The sequence below is a fragment of the Ascaphus truei genome, chromosome 2 (genome assembly GCF_040206685.1).
Source record: "Ascaphus truei isolate aAscTru1 chromosome 2, aAscTru1.hap1, whole genome shotgun sequence".
NCBI lineage: Eukaryota > Metazoa > Chordata > Amphibia > Anura > Ascaphidae > Ascaphus > Ascaphus truei.
Window position 1 is genome coordinate 142,090,449 of NC_134484.1, and position 22,547 is coordinate 142,112,995.

At 44.4% G+C, this 22,547-nt stretch overlaps 1 protein-coding gene and 1 long non-coding RNA gene across 15 annotated transcripts in view; one reads left to right on the plus strand and one right to left on the minus strand.

Moving 5' to 3' along the window:
- Positions 1-22,547, plus strand: part of PTPRM (protein tyrosine phosphatase receptor type M) — a 791,475-nt gene that overhangs the window by 122,827 nt on the left and 646,101 nt on the right. The window contains exon 1 of one of the 14 annotated variants that reach the window (XM_075585345.1): positions 11,206-11,961. The exons of the other annotated variants lie outside the window; for them this stretch is intronic. The gene's annotated coding sequence lies outside the window, so the exon portion shown is untranslated. Of the gene's footprint in view, positions 1-11,205; positions 11,962-22,547 lie in introns of those variants that run through there. 14 annotated transcript variants of the gene reach the window in all.
- LOC142486891 (uncharacterized) lies at positions 4,362-11,128 on the minus strand. The gene is made up of 3 exons (XR_012799072.1): positions 10,603-11,128; positions 7,712-7,831; positions 4,362-4,742 (listed from the first exon to the last, which is right to left on the minus strand). It is a non-coding gene; the product is annotated as an uncharacterized LOC142486891 (long non-coding RNA).

A 22,547-nucleotide genomic window follows, 5' to 3' on the forward strand; every position in this document is an offset into this window, starting at 1 on the left:
AATGTGAACAGCCCAATAAAACAAGGACTGGCTATGATATACAGTGTACGTCATAAGGGCCAGGGTGACATTTTTCATGATGTACAGTGGATTGTATAGGAGCCGATCTGCAACTTTAACATATGTTTGTATGGCTGGCAGGGTCCACTTAATAAAATGCCTGTGAGCGTGACACGTGTAGGAGTACCCGCTATACATCCGTTTTATGATAGGCAAATACATTATTAATGCTAAAGTCCACCTTTTTGTTCTTGTAGTGCTACGTTATTTATCCTTTTTTTTTTCCACTTATTGCAGATAAGAAAAAAAATATTTGTATGTATGCATGTATGTATGTATGTATATATATATATATATATATATATATATATATATGTATATGTATATATATATATATATATATATATATATATATATATATACATGTGTGTGTGTGTGTGTATATATACAGTGTTTGACAAACCTATACATTTGCACGCCCCGGGCGAGTGGATTTAACATCGTGGCGAGCTCCTATTGGCCCAAGCAGCACACGTGTGGTACAAGGTGGCGAGTAGATTTTTTTGTTCGGCGAGTAGATTTTTTGGTGATTTGTCAACCACTGTGTATATATATATATATATATATATATATATATATATATATATATATATATATACACAGAAAAATATATATATATATATAAAGAGAAAAAGAAGCGCAAGCTCCATAGCGTGATACTGTATGGGTCATTTAATGATAAAAAAAGAAGGTCTCTTGGACTTGCACTCACAAGAGGACAAATATAAACAGCATTTGTGAGTTAAAATCTCAATCGTGGTGACGTCACTATCAGGGTATACAGCAGTCCGTTTGCCAGCAGTAGAATAATCACCAGTCTGATGTGTGGCGGAAGCAGTAAGGCATGCACACTACCAATGGCACGATACTGGAGGTACCTGGGAGCTCGACGGTAGAGAGTAGTAGACACGGTCCTGAACAACCCCTCACCCACCGGACTCCAGCGGTGCTGTACTCAGGGAGCTCCCTGCCTTCCCCGTTGGTAAAGTGTCCGTGAATCACCTGGAGGTGCCAGCTACACTCGTGCCTGTGCTTCGGTGATAGCGTGTGTACCGGAGTGACATCACTACGCACAACGTAGCGCGTGTGTATGTATATATATATTTACACACATATGTGTGTGGGTGCAACCCTCCTTGCCCGGCGGGGGGTGAGCAGGCAGGTGGCGCAGGGAGAAAAGTTTGTGCATCCCTGACCTACACCACGAGGTGGAGGCAGGGATATATATATATATATATATATATATATATATATATATATATATATATATATATATATATATATATATATATATATATATATATATATATATATATATTATAAAACTGATTCTTGTATGTCTGGTCCTAGATGCGGCAAATCTGATCTGGTCCTCAGCCTCTGGCCAATCAGATTGGTGCCTCTATGACGTCACCCAACTGCCACTCTCTTCTCACCCGCAGAGAGAGACACACACACACTATCTCTGTCCTCTCCCCCCCACCCCGCCCCCATCAACCCCCCATCACACTCACCCTCACGGCCCTCCTGCCCCCAGCTGCCAACTTCAGGCTCCTCCCCCCTCGCTCCCAACCGGCTCCCGGACGGAGGGGAAGTGCGGCGCGGCCCTCCTGCCCCAGCCGCCAACTTCAGGCTCCTCCCCCCTCACTCACAACCAAGGTGAGCGCAACAACAACCCCCCCCTCCCCCCCCACCCGCGGTGAGCCGCCGCACGCTGCGGAACATGCCATGGGGGGGAGTGGGGGGGGGGGGAACAGGGCAGTGGCGGTCGCGCGGGACATGCACTTCCCTCTGGTCCCCTTCCCCACGGCGCTCCCTTGCTTGCCCGCGTGGGGTTGGAGATGGGCGCGGGGGGGTGCGGTGGTGCGCAGTCACGGCTGGCGGGAGGTGGGGAGCCGCCTGTTCGGATCGCCGGACGTTCCACTCTCCCTACCCCCCCCCCTCCTCCTGTCCACTGTGTGTGTGTGTGTGTGTGTGTGTGTGTGTGACCGGAGTTGCGCATGGGGGGAGTGGAGAGAGAGGGGGGGGGAGTGGAGAGAGAGGGGGGGGAGTGGAGAGAGAGGGGGGGGGAGTGGAGAGAGAGGGGGGGGGAGTGGAGAGAGAGGGGGGGGGGAGTGGAGAGAGAGGGGGGGGGGAGTGGAGAGAGAGGGGGGGGGAGTGGAGAGAGAGGGGGGGGGGGAGTGGAGAGAGAGGGGGGGGGAGTGGAGAGAGAGGGGGGGGGAGTGGAGAGAGAGGGGGGGGGAGTGGAGAGAGAGGGGGGGGGAGCGGAGAGAGGGGGGGGGGAGCGGAGAGAGAGGGGGGGGGGAGCGGAGAGAGAGGGGGGGGGGAGCGGAGAGAGAGGGGGGGGGGAGCGGAGAGAGAGGGGGGGGAGCGGAGAGAGAGGGGGGGGGAGCGGAGAGAGAGGGGGGGGGGGAGAGGAGGGACCCGGAAATTTTAAGCAACCCCCCCCTCCTGTCCACTGTCCCCCCCACTCCTGTCCACTGTCCCCCCCCCTCCTGTCCACTGTCCGCCCCCCCCCCCCTCCTGTCCACTGCCCCCCCTGCCACACACACACACACACACACACACAGGGGCGATTTAGTTGCTGGAGTAGAAAGAACATTTGAAATGGGTGGACAGATCTGAAATGGTAGCAGTGGAAATGGAAGATTGTGCCAGTCAGGCCCATGATTTTCAGGTCCCTGTAACAATAAAGGGTTATAATAAAATGACACTGTAGCATGATCCCATTTACTAGACATCCCTAATAACCATGGGAGATAGAGGAAAAGTGGATTGCAAACACAAAATATCTGCATTTGCCACTCACACTGTTTCTCGGACAACATGCTAAATCCCATCGGGACTGTCTCATATTTGGAGCTAGGCAATCGTGAGAGATTTAGAGGGTAACTGTATATACTCTGAAGCTGCTGTTCGGGCTGTTTTTGGCCTAATATCCCCATTAAAGTCAATGGTGGTTTTCAGACGAAACCAGCCCGAATGGCTGGTGTAGCATACACTGTATACAATTACCCCTTAGTTTGCAAACCCTACCCACCTCAGAATTCGTAACCGAGCTCAAACTGTGAGTGTTTTTTTCCTTCCTTAACTAAGATGAGAAGGAAAACGAAAAGGCTTTACAGGGCATATTTACTAAGCAGGGCTTAGCCATAAGGCAGTTTACAGAACATTCACTTTTCACATTTGTTCCATTCAGTTGAATGGTCAATAAGATGCATTACGACTTTGCATGCTTAATAGTTATGTAAATACAAATTAAAACTTCAAACCTGTTCACTATCATTTAATTTACAAAGCGCATAAAAGCTGGTCCATTAACAGATACCACTGCCTAAATACATGTTCCGAACAACAGCAGTGAGTTATTTTACTGTATTACACTATTGTTGCTAAATTATGCTGTGTCTTTAAGGCAAATATTTGATTTTAATCTTTTCAGAGAAATATGTCCCAATTTGCAATTACTGTAGTGTTCACCAATATTAACTGAGGCTGTAATCATAAATTCTGACTTGCACAAATGAAGCCATGCGTTGTTTCGCTGGTTTTTTTGTACAGCTATTTGGGAGTGAAAAAAACTTAATCATATCTTGCCAATCTCATTTTCTAGAGACAAATGATTTCCTAAAGATCTGCATATTCACCCAAGGGCCATACCTATATATATATATTTTTTTTTGCAGTAATTTTTCATTATATGAGCTATTACTTCATTATTTTCCTGGTTAATTATTCGTGACGTGTAGAAGTTAAACTATTTGCATGTGAATTGTTGGCATTTTAGTACAAATCTGTCAGTTTATTTCTATTTTGTACTGTCCATAATCTAACTTTGTGTGTGTGGATAGCCATCTCTCTCTCTCTCTCTCTCTCTCCTCTCTCCTCCTCTCTCTCTTTCTCTCTCTCTCTCTCTCTCTCTCTCTCTCTCTCTCTCTCTCTCTCTCTCCTCTCTCTCTCTCTCTCTCTCTCTCTCTCTCTCTCTCTCTCTCTCTCTCTCTCTTCTCTCTCTCTCTCTTCTCTCTCTCTCCTCTCTCTCTCTCCTCTCTCTCCCCTCTCTCCCCTCTCTCTCCTCTCTCTCCTCTCTCTCCTCTCATTCCTCTCTCTCCTCTTTTATTCCCACTAATATTTTAAATATTAGTCTAGCATTCCGCTGAAAGTCAATAAGTAATGATGGGGTGTAATGTCATAAGCATGATAGATACATCAATCTAATTAGAATAGATTTTCGTTTCACACCGACACTAAATCATCACAATCTGACATCTTTAATGAAGCAAATTAACGTTGACAGAGATATCGACAGAGCTGGCATCGGAAGGAAATATACGTAAAATATTAGTTACATTTCCAAATGGAAAAAAAAGCTGTCACACAAATTATTTTTTCCATTGCTGGCAGTATTTAATCATAATGTAAACCTCTGCTGTCAGCAGTACCTTTAGAAGACTTTAATCTGTTTAATGGATAATGGTGACATTTAGCGTTATCATATTAATCTCCCAAGAGAGTTTGCTTGTCCATTTAATGCTGATTTCAAATTTATTGGTGTCCACATATTTTTTCTTTTCTTCAAGCGGTGATCCTGCGTGGCGCTGACCACTTTGAAGATTTTAGTTTTAGAAGGCCGTCTCTCATTTTTTCCAAATTAAATTATTCATTATATTAGGTCGTTCGGTATTCTGAAATATATATATAAAAAAAAAAAAAGTTGTTTCATGGTCATATCTTCTCTAATCAGATATAGTGGAAGCTCCAAATGGCTTTTTTTTTTTTTTAACAGCAGAATACAGTTACAGGTGTATGCCAATCATTTGTCCCTAAGTGACTGCTGGTGATGGAGAAGCTCTGTGATTATAGCCTTCTCATGTTTAACTGTAGCATTAGGTTCACCTATGCATAGTACATAAACGGCACACTCCATGGAGGCTGCTATACAGTATTTTTTTGCAGGTTTTCAATTATAAAGTGGCTGTGCCAAATGTCCTTTGAAGAATTAGTGTAAATCATTTCAGATGTCAAGGATGTTCTATAAATAAAAGATATTATTGACTACAAGTCTTGGGTTCCCTAGCGATACAGTGGAAAAATATATATGCAGTCAGTGGTAAACTATGATTCTCCGAGTATTAAAATTTATAGTTATTTATGTATAGTAAAAAAAAAAAATTAAACATTTTACAGCTGACTTTCTTTCTCTTTTTAGTAATTCACAGCAATTGTGCACTAATGAAGTGTGTTTTACTGATTGGCTCGTCGGGAGGAGGGCACTTCGAAAAAATACAAAATTGTCTTTCTTCCAAGTCAGGAGTCTTGCATTAGAAGATATATTTAAATAATAGGAGTTATACAAAATTACATTTAAAATTAAATGATTTAGACATAGTTCATTTCTTTTCCAGAGTCAAAAGACAGACATCTGTGGCTTAGAATAGATGTTTTTGATGTTTCAGCAAATATATAGGATAAAGCTAAATACTAATTCATTCTTTGCTCCTGAATATTGCAAGGGGGTGCTGCATTTAATTTGGAGTTATACTATGGAGCAAGGAGGGGTGAAATTCTTTTTTTGGTTGGGGAACCCTACAGTATGTTGTAAAATTCGGTGGCACCCCAACCCTCTCTAATACCGCGCCTGACATGATGCATTGTAAGAAACCTCGACCCTCTCTAATAGCGAGTCTGAGATCAGATGCATTGTAAGAAACCCTCGACCCACTCTAATAGCGCGTCTGACATCATATGCATTGTAAATTCTTCTGTATTTGATACAATTTTCAAATTGCCTGAAAATTGCATTGGAACACTTGACTTACCCATTCCTCGGGCTGGACACCTCTCCCTTTCCCAATAAAACCACCATACAGCTTCTTTGAAGAAATGAATGGTCACAGTTTTATTTATTACAACAGATAAATATCTCATATTTATCCCCCACTAGGGACCCAGCCAGGAATCAGAAAACAGAAGAATCTGACTTCGCTTCAGTAGATCCTAGAAAAAAGAGGAAGCTAAGATCCTTCCCGCTTGCCCTAAGTACCTCTTAACCCCTCCCCATGGCCTCACATCATGGCTCTTTAGAGGAGGGGCCCCTTCCGTACAAGTCCAGGGCTTTCTTTAGGGGTGCTCGGGGAACCCACAGGTTCCTTGGAACCCCTGCTGATAAACACTGACCTAAATTCATGTTTTATTTTGCAGCATCTCTTGTGTGATTGGTTAAGGATAAAGCGACCGTGCCATCTTATTTGTTCTTAAAATGAAAACTAGTGCTTTAAAACAAAGTTTTGTGGTAGTTGATGCTGAAGATAGATGACCTGTCTGCAGACACGTCGCATGTAGGTAATAGCCACACTTAGCATGAAGGGAAATAGTGTTTGCTATTTGTCCAGACTAAGTTTTGCAAGCACAGAAAAGAACCAGAGAAGAAGTTTCAAACCCAAAGGGGAAATAACCTCTTAGCAGACTCAGCCTAGGCCTCTTAAGCAATGTGGGCCTGATAACTTGGCCATGATCATAAGATTAATATAAGTTGTTGAGTAAGCCTGGTAATTAGCTTACTTTAGTCGCTGCAACCAGTAAGTACAGTTACTGTAACATAAAGCAAACGTTAACCTGCTGGACCAGTGGCAGCATTGCATAAACGAGACGACAAGCTCCTCTCTCTTTCTGCCTATCTAGGTAGTTGATCCGTTAAAGCACCAGTTCCGCCTGCTTGCGTTTTTTCTTTCTTTTTAATATATCTGAACTGGGGAAGTTCACAGGAGCTCATCCATGATACTGCAATGTCCAGGGAGCCCCTAGTACAGGAACGGCAGACAGGCTGTCAATTGGGCAAGCTGGAAAATGAAAAATGTCTGTGGGTCCATGGCTCGCGTCGAAGGCCAGCTTAAAGCTGCATCATCAGGAAATGAGGCTGCAGCTTTCTATTGACAACACTGCGGTTTGTAAAATTCTATTGAAAGCACTGACGGCCATTTGTAATTTTTTAGTGTCAGAACCAGAGCAAAAATAACTACAAATATCTTATGAACTAATGAGTTCCAGAACATCTGGGGAACCATGGCACAGATATGGGGCATCTCCTGTTTCAAGTAGAATAACTCCTCCACAAAAAAATGGGTAATTGCTGCTTTGAACTACCTGGTGTCCGGTTAACATCTTTTCTGGGTTCGGGGGAAATTCTGCTACACTTACACACAGCATGTTTTCGTTGTACAGTATATGTACAGCAGTAAGGGTCAGTGTCAGGCCTTCTAATTCTACTCTCAAAGGGCTTCTTGTAGATACAAATGCTATAATGCTTTATATCCAGTATAAAAACATTTTAGAGGCCATTCACTTTATTGGTATGCAGATGCTACTAAAACCAACAGTCATGCACCACAAACTGTTGCATAAAAATGTATATTGCTTTATATTGACCACACAATTTAATGAGTTACCATTTTAGTGACGCATACAGTATACTGAAACCGACATTTGGTTGTCCAAAAAGAATTCATTATATACAGCAGGGGTGTGCAAAGTGGGGGGCGCGCAAGATTTTTCTGGGGGTGGGGGGGGGGGAGGCGCAGCAGTTGCAGAGGATCTTCCCCACGGCATTTAAATTAAATGCCAGGGGATCACGTGTGGCCTCTGCAAAGTCTCCTACCTTGTCTTCGGTGACGCGCGTCAAATGACGCAGCAGCAACCCTCTTTGAGCATCTATGTGCTCTTTGGCTAACTTCAGACGGGCAGCGATGTTCTTTTTAGCGCTCTAATTTCCTCCTGGCTATCCTTCCATGAAGACACAATAGGGCGAGCGCAAGCCAGAAAAAAAGAAAAACAGCAGAATATAAGTCACACAATAGCCTAAATTGCTAAAAATTGAGTGGGTGAAGGGAGGGGAAATGAGATGAAAGGAATAAAACAAAATCACTCACACGGCCATGTGTGTGTAAACACATCACAATGATGATGACTTTAGCCTAAGGCCTGGGGCATGCTGGTTTAATCAGTGCGGAGGCGCGCTGAGGCTTAGGGAAAGCGGTGCTTTCCCTGGCCTTACACAGCGCTCTGTCCGTGGGCGTGTCGGGGGCGGGCCAGTGACGTCACGGAGCTGGTTCGCCCTCATTGGGCAAACCGCTCACGTGACCGGCCCTGCGCTCCGGCGAGCGCCAAATTTGAAACCTTCGTGAGACACACGCTTCCCCAAGCGTCCGGACGCGTGCGCGAGCCCCTGCTAAAGCCGCTCTCATTGCGGCTGCAGGGGCTCAGTGCCGAGTGTGAGCGCGGCTCAGCACGGCTCAGCCTTGCTCACACCACTATGTCCCAGGCCTAAGGCTTGCTTCATTGATCACTGGTATCAGTATCCTTCCATGAACACCACTCTTGTTCAGTCTTTTTATGATAGTTGAATCACTAACACTCACATTAGCCTTGGAGATTTCTTTTGATCGTGGCATGACGTGTTTCCACACACATGTACTGTATGATGAAGATCAAACGCACAAAGTTTCTGATCTTTATATAGGGTGCCCAAACTCATTCCTGAAGATCTACCTAATTATTTAAACTGCTGATGTTAATTATTCCCATTAATTTAGTTGATAAAATCAGGCTTTCACTTACAGTTGCACATACCCTGACTCTTAATTACTTATTGTTTGTCTAATTTATACATTATTTTGTTTCAAAACACATGGAATTGGTTCATATAAACCCTATTGCATATTTAAGAAAAGACTGGTTTTTATTCAAGAAGGTTATCATGCAAAAACTATATGGAATTTCCGTAAATATCATGGGGGTTCACAAACTTTTTCTTGCCACTATGTATGTATGTATATATATATATATATATATATATATATATATATATATATACAGTATGTGTGTGTGTGTATGTATGTATATGTAGCGGACTTTCCCCCACCCTAGGGAGGATATGGTGACTATGGTGTGTGTGGTGCGTTACCTGTGGCTCACAGAAGACCTGAACCTCCGCCACTGGGAGCCTGGGGTGTACCTGAGTCTTATGGTGACTGTGCCTCCACCTGCAAGGGATCCCGACTTGGAGGGATGGACCCTTACAGGAACAATACTAATAATACATGCACACAAATATATGCTAACAACCATTACTGAACACAATAATAGTGGTACCCTGTACCACACAGTAAGATAGACCCCAACCTGATACCAACAGTGAGTGTCCCCAGAATACATTGGGTGCCTGGCTCCAATTCCCTGATGCCCCTTTCCCAATGTCAAGGCCCACCCAAAGGGTTGGAGATAGCCCTATCCCGTGGAGTGTTAGTGCACTTGGTTAGGTACTTGCCCGGGGCTCCAGCACCCGGGTATTGCAGAATAACAAGGAGGATCCGTCTGATCCAACGTTGTCGTCCACGATAGCGTCCGCCTCTGCGTGGGGGTGAAAATATCACCCTGCCGTCTTTTCCGCATAGCTGGTAGAAGGCCTAAGCCTCCGCGCCTGGGTGGCTAGTGCAGTGCCTCCACCCGTGAGGACCCCAGCAAAGGCAAGATAGCCCCTCACGGAAACCGGTATACCTATAGAGTATACCCCAAAAAAATCACAACCAGAACAAGGTATATGCAACACTCTTTACTGTGGTCCCACAGTATCCCCCACAATAACAGTACAGACACAATAATAACTAGCAGGCAACAATAACAACAGTAATTGTGTGTCCCTTCTCCCCCCCACAATACTGATGGTGCCATGGGCACCTAAAACCCGGTGTCCGGCAGAACAACCCCTTCCCAAATGTACAGATGAGGGCAGCGCTACCCTCCTGCGTATAGTGTTAGTGCACGTGGGTACCTTCCTGGGAACTCGAGTACACCAGGGTATTCTTTAGATAGGCCGCATCCGTGATCCCACGATGCAGGACCTTCAACACAATCCCTTCTCTCCTTACTTCCACCCGACCAGGGGAATCCTCCGCTTCGGGCTCCATCTGCATCGCTGGATCTCTTCTCCTCACACTAAGGGGGCAGGTCCCTCACTATTGGCCAGCCCTACAACACTCCACTACGGTGAAGAGGGGACTAGCTGGCGCCTAGGGGGGAACGGGTCTGGCCTAGTCTGCGGGGCTTGACTAGCTCCCGGGACACTACCTCTCCCTTCGCAGGCTCCATTAGGACTGAGCATGCTGCCTCCAGTCCACGGAGGAAATCCTGGACAGCCAGGACATCCTCTCCCTGCAGCGCCAACCTCAAGATGGCCGCTGCCTTACACACAGTGTCTATGTATGTGGCTGCGCCAACAACAACATGGCCGACGCAACTCACACAAACCCTCCCGAGCGACGGGACCACTGTCTGGGCGGAGGCAGGGGAGAGTACCCTGCTACATATGTATATGTGTGCGTGTATATATATCACATCACCTTGAGAAAGGTCCCGTGTGTAGGACCGAAACGTTGGATATGATGTCTCACTAAATACAAATCTTTTTTGACTACCTCGTAGAGTGCTGCCTCTGATATTCGCTCATCCGGTATCGTATTGCCTATTATTTCATACAGGATTTGCACCCACCTTGATTTACCTGATGGAGTGCCTTGTTCTCATCTATTCACTGTATATATATATATTTTTTAAAAATTAAATAAAAGAAGTGTTCCCCAAGGGAGATTTCACTGTTATCTGTACTCTTGTTGTGCTGTCCCTGTGAGGCTTACAGGATTGCTGAGTGTCCGCCGATGGTAGTGGGGAAGACAGGACAGGCTTTCAGGATATTTTCAGCTCTTTCTGCAGCGCCTCCATTTCCAGCAGAGCTGGGTGCAGTTCCTGCAGGAAAAACATCTTGCACGCCCCCTGATAAACTGCAGTCACAGGCAGGAGTATAAAAGCAGCAACTGGTCTTTATTCTTCATAATACAACAGTACATTACAGCATACAACAGGTACACTCTACTTAGGGTCTCTGGACTCAGCCCCCAGGGCTTGAGGCCCCAAAGGTCTATCCTTTGCTCCCCTACTCCCTGGTGGAGTAAGGGGTAACCGCTTCCACTCCCCTGCGGGACGGGAAAGAACAACGACCCGCTCCCTTGAGGGGGGAGGGTAGAACTGTCTAACTGACAACTCCTAACTGAACTGTCAATTCCCAACTGCCACTCCCCACTGTTACAAGGGGCGGGGCTTCGGGTCTCAGACCCGGGTGGGCGGCACATAGGCCTCAGGCCACACACCCCTGTCCCTCAAAGAAGCTGCTTACTACAGCAGGGCGTAGATTTAACACTGCCTGCACTGGTACCAGGGCTTATGTGTTAGGCAGGGCAGGGCAGATTAGTAGCCAAGGGGCTACATGGCTACACAGACTATAAATATATATTTATATATAGTATAAATATATACTATATAGTATATTGATTGAAGTTTGTCCTGTGTGATATGCTGCTATGCAACAAGTTCAGTTGGCAAGCAACCTGGCATATGCAGAGTTGTGTGATGTCTACAAAAGTGCTTTGCTGTATTTTTCACCTACTTTTGTTTTTATTTTGTGAAATTCAGCATTATTTAAAAATAATGAACATTTTGCAAAACTTCAATTCAATCTAGGCCCTGAAATAGGGCTTTTGCGGGAGAAAGAGATACCTATTAAATAAGCGCATTTAAATATACAGATATGCTTATTTCTCCGGTATCTCCGGTGTGTTTGCCGGTGTCTCACCCCATGGAAGCCATCACATTTTCTGTTTCTCGTTAACGAAGTACAGCAGAAATGTCCCACATCGCTATTCAGATGTTTGGAAAGCACATGTTCAGCACCAGTGCAGTCCAGTAATGTCTTCATTGATCATCGGCCAGCTGGCAGGAACGTTGGCGGACAATCATTTTTTTTTTTAATAGGCAATAAGGGCAAATAAAGAAAAAAAGTCATATATCTTAAAGCAGGTGAGTTTTATATAAAATGACTGGAAGCTTCATAAATTAATTTAGATTCATTGTTTAGATTCAGAAATATAATAATAATTCCCATACCTGTCTTTGTGTCTTTCTCTATTACTATGCTGTATGGGTCACTTCAGTTTTGTATTATGATGCCAAGGATGAGATGTATTATTTTCATGCATGGTATATAGCTTCTGTATACTGATTTCATCCTAATACTTACTCTTGTTACGGAAGAAATCTTAAAGCTGCAGTTCAGTCTTTTTTTTTTTTTTTTTTTAATTTATTTTTTTACTTCAATAGTTTCATGTGTGCAATCTCTAATTACTTAAAGAACTGCATAGCTGCCAGTCAATTCGTTCTCCATGTATTGATAGGCGAAATTTGGTGACATAATTAGTGAAGGGATCTGTTTTTCTTCTGCTTCTGTCTCTCAGTGGAAGCTGATGAATATTCATGAGCACTCCTGAACTGACATGTGCTAGAGGGAGGGCAGGGCTGACAAAGGGGTGTGCCAGGGCTTGTGACAGGACATGAAGGGGCAGTGCCTTAGCAAATGGCTGTTAAAATAGAATACAAGAAAATTGGTCTTTCAAAGTTGTTTTTTTAAAAACAGAAAATGCTAAAAGTATTTTTTCTTACTACAGAACTGATTTATTAAAAAAACACACACATGCAGGATATTGACTGAACTGCAGTTTTAATTCAGTGCATTTCGTTACTTGCCAAAGTTTATTTTCATGTAATTATTTTGATAAACATTCATAATGTTCTAATAACAACAATCAATCGTTAGACTAATGGTACTTAATGTATTGATTTTACATTCATCTATTGCCAGGACCAACATGTCTCTGCCAAAGAGCCATGGTAACATAGAGTGAGCACAGTCACTGCAGTGTATCTGCACTAAAGGCTAAGCAATGCCAGGCATCATTATTAGTCTAACTGCATGGAGGCGGATGGTTATCATGCAGGAAGTGGTTAGGCTAATACATTTGCTTTTACAAGTATTTAAAGAAGGTAATACGAAGAGTAGAAAATCAAAAGTACATTTTGAACGATTCATGTTGTTTATTTCCTGCATAACAGTTGTTTTGTTTGTTTTTCAACTCCCAATGTCTTATTTTAAATGGCACGAGCCTGTGGACGCACTGGGCTCATGTCTGCAGTGACGACACTCTGCAGTTAGGTTACGTTATGGATTACGTTATGAAGGAGCATAGGACGCCTAGGGTTGGTTAGCTGGTTAGAGGGGGAGTTTGAGGGTCACTTAGGAGGGTTGTAGGGTCAGCAATTTTAGGTAGCACAAGGTGGAAAGTTCCCGCCCTTTGGTATAATATAAATTGTGTGTATGTGTGTGTATACTGCACCGACACACTTTATTCGAGCAAATACCCAGTATGTACCTGGCAGATACCTGGAATGCGCCGCTCCTCACCTCTGACAAGCCTCGTTGCGTTTGCCTTCCCAGCCTGGGTTCATGCCTGGCTGACGGGCGGCTGATCTGTTAAATGATAATGATTAGGATTTAATAGGCTGCAATGCTTTGCGTGTCTACCAGATGGCATAAATTCATGAATTGTAATGCAGTATATATATATATATACTGTGCAGTATTGCAGCCAGTGGGAATAAAATGCTTCAATCCCTGCTTGGAAAATAACCCAATGCACTCGGGCAGAAAACAGTCACAAACCTCAATACACCCGGGTATACCCGAATTCGTGGGACTAGCCGAGCTCGAATAAAGTGTGTCGCCAGTGTATATACAGACGAGACCACGACTATTCTAAAGCTTGCCTTAAACTAGCCCGGTTACATTCTGGGTATGTGCTGGGCTAGTTTAAGGCAAGTTTAAGGCATTTCTGCATTGACTAATGACCCATCGGATTAATACAGTAGGGGTCCCTGGCAGTCCCATTCAGTTTGAATGGGACGGCCAGGGACCCCCGCTGTTAATCTGATGGGCCATTAATCAATGCAGAAATGCTGGGGCAAGTTTAAGGCATGTATCCAGAATGTACCTGGGTCTTTTTGGCGATTGCCACTGGTTTGTGTTAGAATAGTCACGTCTCTACTGTATATGTGTGTGTGTGTGTGTATATATTATAAGATTATTTGTTAGGTTATATGTTTATTGTGATGTATACTTTGCTATACATGTTGACATGTATCAACAATGTTTTTGTTGTCGCAGCAGACGGGATGTCCTTACCTTAAAGTTGGTGGCAAAAGTATGTGGTTTCTGTCCCCGTTGGGACATGGGAAGAGAGCAGCTCTGCGGCTTGGCTTGTACTAACCTGTGGCTGGGTGTTTTTGTGCCCATTGGCTCTATGGTGTCAGTGGCTGGCATGAGGTGGATGCTGAGTTGTAATGTGTTATGTTAATGTTAGCTGGCAAGTTGGTTGTTGCATAATTTAGCAAATGCTGTGGCCGTGTTACATCCAAATCAGTGTCAGTGTTTTATTGAGATTTGGGTGGGGACGGCTGAAGAAGCAGAATACAGTATATGGAGGAATGTGAAAGTCATGTATGTGCAGCTGGTGAACAATACTGCGCAGCACTGCTAATCTGTTCCTAGCGTGCTTGGCTACATGTTTTATTATGCCATTATTAATGTATTAAATTTGAGTTGAAAAGGTAAAATAGTCTTATTTTTCTAGTGCCGATATATTGCGGGCTGTTAACTAATGTTTTGTGCACTGTTTTTGCCCTAGTTTTATAGCTGAACGATTATAGTAAATAGAATACGACATATAAGCTTGCAAACCTTGTAGGTTGTACTTGGTGTATACATTAATTTGCTTTAATAAAGGGATATACATTTGCATCTGTTCTCCCATGAATTTCAATTTTGAATAGCTACTCTATTGCTGAACGACGGTACTAAGTAGATGTCAAAGTGCAGCATGCCAAACGTCCTCCTATTGAGTTATTTACTGTGGTTTATTGATCAGCTTAGTTTAGAAGGACAATCCTACTTAACACAATAAAAACGTTGTAAAAAAAAAAAAAAAAAAAAAAGTACATGTAAAATGTCTTCCGTAAACAAATGTAATCATGCCTATAGCATGAAGACTTTTTTTTAAATTAAGCAAGTTATTCTTTTCAGTGGGGACATCAAATGAGTCTTGAATTAAAGCTGCAGTTCAGTCTTTTTTTTTTTTTTTTATTTATTTTTTTACTTCAATAGTTTCATGTGGGCAATCTCTAATTACCTAAAGAACTGCATAGCTGCCGGTCAATTCGTTCTCCGTCTATTGATCGGCAAAGTTTGGCGACATCTTTAAATATGGGGAATGTAAATCGTTGCTATAGCAACAAGCATGCTTGTTAAAATAGAATACAAGAAAATTAGTCTTTCAAAGTTGTTGTTTTTAAAACAGAAAATGCTAAAAGTATTTTTTCTTACTACAGAACTGATTTATTAAAAAAAATACACATGCAGGATATTGACTGAACTGCAGCTTTAAGGGCTTCCTTGTTCACCTATTTAGAGGACCACCCAGAAGACACAATAGGACACAGCAAGAGGATATCGCGCTCTTCCTGTTTTTCAGCTTCAGGCTAAATGGAATTTGGATCGATACAGTATTTACAAAGCTGGGCAAAGCCATAAGACATCTTGCAGCAATGGGAGACAACTACCGTATATCCTCGGTTCTAAGGCCACGTCCATGGTCGGCGAGATCGCGCAGAGGAGGGCGCATATGGCGCGATCAAAATGCCTTAAGGCAAAGACCGTGGCCATAGACGGCGCGTGCGCCAGTGCGAAGCGGGACGCGAAGAATCAGATAAATTTGATTCTGCGGCGCGACGGCCAGGTCACGTCAGCGGTGCGCCCAATAAGGGCGAACCAGCTCTGTGACATCATGGACACGCCCCCCGACACGCCTCCCCATCACGTCTACCCAGGCCACAAATCTCTGCAACTAAAACGCAGGGGATGTCACGCGCACGGTCGCGAGCGCACGCTTACCATGGGCCCAGTCTAGGACGCCATCGATTGTAAGACGCACCATTGATTTACTAACAATTTTCGGATAAAAAAAGAAATGCTACATTAAATGTACAGAAAAAATGTTTTTATTGCAGACAATAGCATACATTGATCCATAGAATTACATATCACTTTCTTCTGCAGTATCACATATTGAGTTCTAAAGATTCTTCTGAATCACTTTTGGAGTCATTGAGGTCAGTATTTTCCCACAAAAGTTCATCCCCTAAACCAGCGGTGCGCAAAGTGGGGGGCGCAACTCCCAGGGGGGCGCGAGATTACCGGCGGGGGGCGCAAGGTTTACAGAGGCCCCGCGCACTTCCCGAAGGCACTTAAATGAGTTGCCGGGGGGTGGGGGGGCTGCATGGCCGCTGTAAACCTCACTTACCATGATTCAGCCGGCACCTGGAGACGCAGCGTCAAATGACGCTGCGGGGTCATGTGACTGGCAACGTGACGTCATGACATCCAGACGCCGGGAATCAAGGTAAGGAGGGAGGGGGGGGGGGGCGCGGAGAGGAGGACATCCGGCAGGGGGGCGCAGGGAAAAAAGTTTGCGCCCCCCTGCCCTATACTATCAAGTGCATTTGTGATGCAGCATTTCTTAAATGAGTGCTTTACTAATGTTTCAGCTGTGTTCTTCCAAGCTGCTGTCACCTATTCTGCAAGTTTAGATGCAGATGCCCTCTAATATTAACTGAAATGAATCCACCTTCAGCCTGTCATAGGGCAACAGCAACCTCCTGCTCAGCACTATGGGCGGTTCGCTAGGGTTGGCAGCATCGCATTCTAGGAACGTAATTTCGCAACGTAGGAGATCACGTGATCCTCGGTTGACTCGCATTAGCAGCCATTGTAAGACGCATCCCGAATTCAGAACTGGTAAAATGTGAAAAAGGTGTGTCTTGGAATCGAGGAAATACGGTTATTATTGTTATTATTAAGTGTAACTTACTGTAGTTTCTGCTGTAATATACAAAAATTTAGAACCTGATGGGAACAATCCTTAAACTGAGCAGGACATATTGCAGAATACTCAGTGCAGCATTTAATACACAATATCAATATATAACCATGCACTATAGAAAGCTATTCTACGGAGGCAAACATAGCTATAGTATTAAAACCTTTCTAAGTCAACTGCCATTCAAGCTTAAGAAATATTTTGTACGTATTAGTCTTTATTCTTTAAGTAGAAAAAAAAAGTATTTCTTTGTTCTCTTGGTACCAAAGCGGAAAAAAATTACAGTCTCGTAAATAACCTCTGTTTAATCCTTTAATCTTATAAACCTTCATCTGCGGCTTTCTTTACGTTACCAGATCAGCCTTCCTTGATTAATGATCCATCAAAGGATATTATTGCAAACGTGTTTTACACAAGATGTATGAAACTTTTCTCTTTTTTTTTTTTAATCCATTGCTGGTGTCTTATTGGTGTGGTGAGGATGTGTGAGGATGTTTGTGTGGATAGGTGATCGTAAAGAGGGACATTGACCGGGAGTCATCAAAGCGCGATCTGCATTATAGCGGTCAAATGAGCAATACCGGTCTAAAGTCAATGCTGATATTGCTTATTCAGGTGCGATATTGCAGACCCCGCTTTGATGACTCCCAAGTCTCGGCCTTTCATTTTAATCATTGTGTCCAGAGCTCTAAAATGAGGGAATTTCAATGTGTTCTGAAACGTACTTTACTTTGTGGAAATCCAATGTGTACGGGGACATGATAAAGGAAATATTGTATGTGTTAGGCCTCGGGCATGGTCAGCGCTTATGCGCTGACCCGTGCTGAGGCGCGCTGCTGCTCGGCACTGACCCCCTGCAGCCACAATGAGAGCGGCTTTAGCAGGGGCTCGCGCACGCGTCCGCACGCTTGGGGAAGCGTGTGTCTCACCGAGTCTTCAGATTTTCCTGCTTGCCGGAGCGCAGGGCCGGTCACGTGAGCGGTTAGCCCAATGAGGGCGAACCAGCTCCGTGACGTCACTGGCCCGCCCCCGACACGCCCACGGACGGCGCGCTGTGTAAGGCCAGGGAAAGCACCGCTTTCCCTGAGCCTCAGCGCGCCTCCGCACTCGGCAAACCACTATGTCCCAGGCCTTATAGGTGTCCCAGGTGACCAGACGTCCCGATTTTTAAAGACCTGTCTAAATGTCCCGGTTTGGGCTGGGAGGAAGAGAGCAGGGCTGCCCGGCTCCATAAACACTGCAGCTTCCGGCAGCATATGGTGCTGCTGAGCCCTCCATTGCCGCTTCTCTCTATATCTCCCAGCTCCACTCTAGTGTGTGTGTGTGTGTGTGTGTGTGTGTGTGTGTGTGTGTGTGTGTGTGTGTGTGTGTGTGTGTGTGTGTGTGTATTACACTAATGTTGCATGTTTGGTATATGTATATGGTGTTGTGTGTGTCTGTATGTGTGTCTGTACTGCACCGACACACTTTATTCGAGCAAATACCCGGTATGTACCTGGCAGATACCTGGAATGCGCCGCTCCTCACCTCTGACAAGCCCCGTTGCATTTGCCTTCCCAGCCTGGGTTCATGCCTGGCTGATGGGCGGCTGATCTGTTAAATGATAATGATTAGGATTTAATAGGCTGCAATGCTTCGCGTGTCTACCAGATGGCATAAATTCATGAATTGTAATGGAGTATATATATATATACTGTGCAGTATTGCAGCCAGCGGGAATAAAATGCTTCAATCCCTGCTTGGAAAATACCTCAATGCACTCGGGCAGAAAACAGTCACAAACCTCAATACACCCGGGTATACCCGAATTCGTGGGACTAGCCGAGCTCGAATAAAGTGTGTCGCCAGTGTATGTGTGTGTGTATATATATATATACACACACAATTTTTATTACTGTTTTTGCATCACTTTTTATTACTGTTTTTGCACATTTATTCAAATATATATATACACATTCATTTAATTTTATTACACCTCATTTATTGTCCATCACACCATCACAAACACTCATATTTATTCACATTATTAGCGCAACTTTAAACCAATATCAAAACCAACTTTAAAAACGATTTAAATAACATATACAGAGAAGTGTTAACCCTTAACTTTCCCTACACCACCTGCTGCCACTTAGGTCCACGGCTCCACATATGTCGTAATAAAGAAATGTCAGAAGAATGACCTAGGCGCAAAATGAGGGGAAAGAAAAAGAAGAAAAGAAAAAAAATCATAGGGTAGCATGTTCAGACTGTTGTGTCTAGAAGATGGTGAGATATGCACTTACAGTTAGGTAGATATAAATGTGTCTTTAATCCACTCTTGGAGATCAGGAGCTCTACTTGGGGATCTTATCCCATCCAGAACAAGGTCTCACACACTCTCCGGCAGCAACAGGATCCTCTGGTCACTTGTATTAACCTGGATAGACAGCTTCCACCTCAAAGGTGAATCCCGTATGAGGGATAAGGCAGGGAAAAGAACTATATATAGTATAACATCGTTTTAATAACAATACTTATAAAATACCATATAGGTGATACATTCACACTTTGTAAGTAAAAATTGCGCAGTTGAGAGTATTATAACGGCGTCTCTCACACTCAGTACTGCACTGAATCCCGTCCCTAGATGGGATTCAGTACAGTACTGAGTGCAATTTGTGAATCAATATCCCCACCAGCCAGGTATCTCCGCGTTTGTGATCCGCAGTCAAAGTCTCACTCCATAAACGGGAACACAGACTGTCCGCTGGAATCGCTGGAAAAAAACTCCTTTGAAGCATCCGCAAGAGGGGCGGCAGCAACAGTGCCAGCAGCAACAGTGCCTAGACGCTCCCAAGCACATCGAATAAGAGCCTTGGAGTCCAGCCACTCCCCTGCATAAGGCAACTTAAACCTATGCACTTGTATTGAAATAATGATATTAGGCAGGCTTTTTAACTCCAGATTGTCCTGCAATGCAGGGGGTTAGCAGGAGGATATTTGCTGTAATCAACATATATTGTAATCATTGTATATACCTGTGGGAGAGATACATGGGGCCATATTTTCTACGCTGTGCTACTCCATAAAACACTTCCCAGCACAGCGTAGTAAATACGGTCCTTTATGGCCCATTATCTGTAAGGTGTCTTCCAGACCACTGTGTGTCTTATGGACAAGCACTTCTTAGTAATAATGTCAACTCATTTTTTTGTGCAGATATGTATGTAACGGGTATTCCCTGTGAATACAGACGCTACTACCTGCTGTGTATACCTGTGTGGCTGTCAGGAGCCTAAGCCTCCGCTCGGGGAGCCTGGGGTACATACATATAACACAATCTCGTGTTGCAACGCCTCCACCTGCGATGGCTCCCACCAGAGGAGGAGTGGTTCCGCGCAGGACAAATATATATATATCACTCCACACACCGCATGTAAAATAACCAATGACTTTACTGTATAGCATATACTTATTCATATATCAACAGGTGTCCCTCTCTAGAGGAGACACTAACTACTGCGTCTCGCAGGACGCTCCCACCAACACCGGGTGATCCCACCCCGTGTCCAATAACCCCACACAATATGTCCCGCCCCCTTAAAGGGAGATGATATGTGTGACTGCGCAGCCACTAGTCCCGTATTAATAATATATATATGTAGGATCGTTGGTGCACTTGTTGATGGTTACCTGCTGAGCACTCCAGTGCCCGGGCCTGCCAAGGAGCTTCACAAAGGATCCGAAGGCTGACGAATCCAGGAACACGGCGTCCGCTGTGTCCCTAACTGACTCTGTGTAGTAAGGGGCAGGGTCCCTAACCTGGGGCCTGTCCCTACAACACTCAACTACTGGTGACTCAGGGCTATCTGGGGCCTAGGGGGCTGCTGGCCTAGTGCAGGGAGTCAATGACTCCTGCACCCTACCTCCTTCCCCTGGCTGCTCCTGACACCGACTAACGTGCTCCTAAACCCCGCGAAATGTATCTATCCCTGAGCAGGGAGATACTGTAGCCCTATTGGCTCCCTGGGGTCACGTGGGGCGCTCCTAAGGCTCATGGGAGATGTAGTCCCTTCTGTGAGCCCTCTCCTGATTGGCCCTCGTTCGCGCGCGTCTCCTGCGCATGCGCGAACTTCCCTGCTGGCCACCGCATCGAGATCTGCACTGCGCCAACAATTAGAAGATGACGACGCCCTCGCCGCCCTGCTTCGAGAGCGCCGGGAGCCCTAACGACGCGATCGCGTCCCCGGCAACCCCCGAGCAGGATCCTGACCGCCCCCACTCTTTCGATCGGCCGACGGGACCGCCATTGGACTCGGCGGCACCCGCGATCGCCAGGAAGGTGAGGGGGGCTTGGCAGGCAGGGGGGACCTGGCTACATGTAGTTCTTTGCCATGCAATGAGCCTGCCCTCTGTCTATCTGCACTGTAATTATGCGTTTCAAGTTGCAGCTCATTGAACTGTATCAGAGATGTGGGAACTGTACACGAGTTCGTTCACCAATCTTTCAGGAAAATAGGCAATGACATTTTTTTTGCTCATTTTTCTGTGGTGAACTTGCAAGTCTTTCAGAGTTTGCACATCTGCAAACTTTACAACCGTCAGTAAGAAAGAAAATCCATTTTAAACGTATAAAATATCTTTTCTGACTTCTGCATGACATTACCAGCACTAGAGGGCAAAAACGGTTAGGCTCTCTGTATGTGATTTTGTAGAGATTATTGCTGTTCCCGAATAACATGCCTTTTTACAGAAAACAATTGCATACAGTTTCATATAAGACACTTACACCGAGTTTTTCAAACAGCCTCTAGGTAAAATAAGCACTTCACCTGCATAGACAGTATTATACAATCTATTGCAAGTGTTGAAAGTGTACTGATTTATTCACTGAAGCCATACGTGCCGATATCAGACTAACTCCAAAACATATTGTCATTTTGTATCACTTCTGGCTTATGTATATAATGGCATGTATATAATGGCACTATATACACTGGCTAATCTTATGTTGCCTATCTAGAATAGCTGATAAAAATACATAATATTCAGGTAGCACATATTATTGTATTAACTCCTTATACGCCTGACTGGCCAGTCAGCCATTGACTATCCGGCCACTTGGGCTACTATTTGCCAATATGAATGTTCTGCTTTTTGTATTTTATTTGGAAGGTGTTTATCTTTGTATGTTAATCGCTGTTGGTTACTGAAGAGATTCCTGTACAATGCATTGGTAGCCTCAGGAATCAAAAGGGTTAAATAACAATACTATGCCCTCTGGATTTAAAAAAGATCACACCCCATAACCTCACATAACCCTATAACCTCACATAACCCATGGCAGAACGGTGCCATTCCTCCCTGTCCCTTTGTTGATTGGAGTGAGTTATTGCAGAGAACGCATCTCTCACGTATGCAAATGAGCTGCATACCCCAGTTTACTGAACAAAAGCAATTATTTGTGGATGTGGCGGTCATTACAAATGATATTGACGAAAGTACATCTTACACGGACTGAAAATTCACGCATCTTAAAAATGGTGCAATCTGTAATCATGTACTGTATTGCATAAACGGTCACAGGTGACATGTTTGTGAAGATGTGTGAATGTACAGTACAGGCATACCCCGGTTTAA